Source organism: Centruroides vittatus, unplaced genomic scaffold (genome assembly GCF_030686945.1).
Source record: "Centruroides vittatus isolate TY-2023 unplaced genomic scaffold, ASM3068694v2 contig_299, whole genome shotgun sequence".
NCBI lineage: Eukaryota > Metazoa > Arthropoda > Arachnida > Scorpiones > Buthidae > Centruroides > Centruroides vittatus.
Window position 1 is genome coordinate 1,783,939 of NW_027121909.1, and position 1,696 is coordinate 1,785,634.

Sequence of the window (1,696 nt, forward strand, 5' to 3'; positions counted from 1 at the left end):
TAAAATGATTTCTAATTGTATTAAGTTGCTATTATTGTCTAAGTCTGTAGAAATTATTTATTTGTATTATACAATGATATAAAATCAAATTAATTATTTGAATAATCTTGATGTTTTTATTGCGGAACGTAGGTTAAGATTTATTTAATCTCTTGTTTCTTGGGAAATTGCATATTGATAATACGTTAAATTTTCACATTATGAAATTTTTAAAATTTATTAGAAAAATTAAAATAACATATCTTTAAGCTTTTTCGTTGATTGTTAAAACTCCGCAGATATAAAAAGCTTTGTGTAAGATGATCACGAAAGTACACAAAACACACCAATTCGTTAAAGATACAGTTAACTCCGCAATTAATAAAGTTATCGTAAACATAATATTATGCATTAAAAACATTGCATATGATGTTTTGATAATATTTGTCCTTAGGCCTGATTCATAAATTTAGGCTACGTGGGAATAAAACTTTGCGAGGATCTATTCATTTAAAAAGAGGTCGACGACCTACTCTTTGAGTACATTTTTATAATACACAGTATTTTAATGAACGAAGCATTTTGAATAATTTCTGGGTAAATCGATTTATTCCGGCAAGTATAGTATTAAAAACGTATCTTACAAAACGAAACGTTGTTTAAGTTACAGCTTGTTTTTTCTTATCAGTATAAGGTATATTAATGAAATGATATATACTGTACTTAATTATGATAAAATGATATTTTATTTTATTTTGCGATTATAATTTATAAATAATCTCAAATTAAAATAACAATAATACATTTCCCTAAATTATATGATAATTTTTATAAATTTAATTAAATAACATTTATTTATTTATAAATCGTTAAAACATAAAAATAAACGAACGTAAAGTATTTTATTTTTGACACATTTTAACCTAATTTTTAGTAAACAGGTTTAGTTTAACTTAAAATTATTATAATTTATAAAATTATTCCGCAAAATCTGTGATACTTCTTCAGAAACGACTTATTATTATAAGCAGTTAAAAGATGTTTATCAATTGATATTAAATATTGCAGAATAAATCTTAAGACTGAAAATTATGAGAAGAGTACCAACAATTTATATAATTAAATAATAAAAATGGTAATATCCGAACGAGACATCATCGTTTTAATTAAATAAATTATTCTTAAATCTTTTAAAAAACATATATATAATATATATAAAGATAATAACAGACTTTTTCAAAATTACGTCTGAAATTATTATCTTATAAAACTATTAAATTCACGCGGAGCATAAATATTTTTAGTTGACAAACTGACAACAAACAGCTTATATTACGATTTGTCCACTCACACAACAGTTTTTATTTTTATTTATTTATTTAATCTTAAAGAAAATCTTACGTTCAGATTAATTTCTCGCTAGTGGATATTAAAGCTTGGCCTATTTTTGGTCTACTAGAGTTTACAGTTAGATACCGTCTAATCGAACTTGACCTCGATCGTGTCAAGTTATTGAAATTTAATATTTCTATTTTTGTTTTATTTAATGGTGCTTTAAAAAAAAAACTAACATTAACCGAACGAACTATGTTATGTGAATTACTATATTTTAAAAATTCCCGAATTATAAAATATAGTTAACGAAAATCTCTTAAAATTTTTATTGATCCGATAACATATTTTATAATTAAAAAAATTTCCGTCGTATATTAACTCT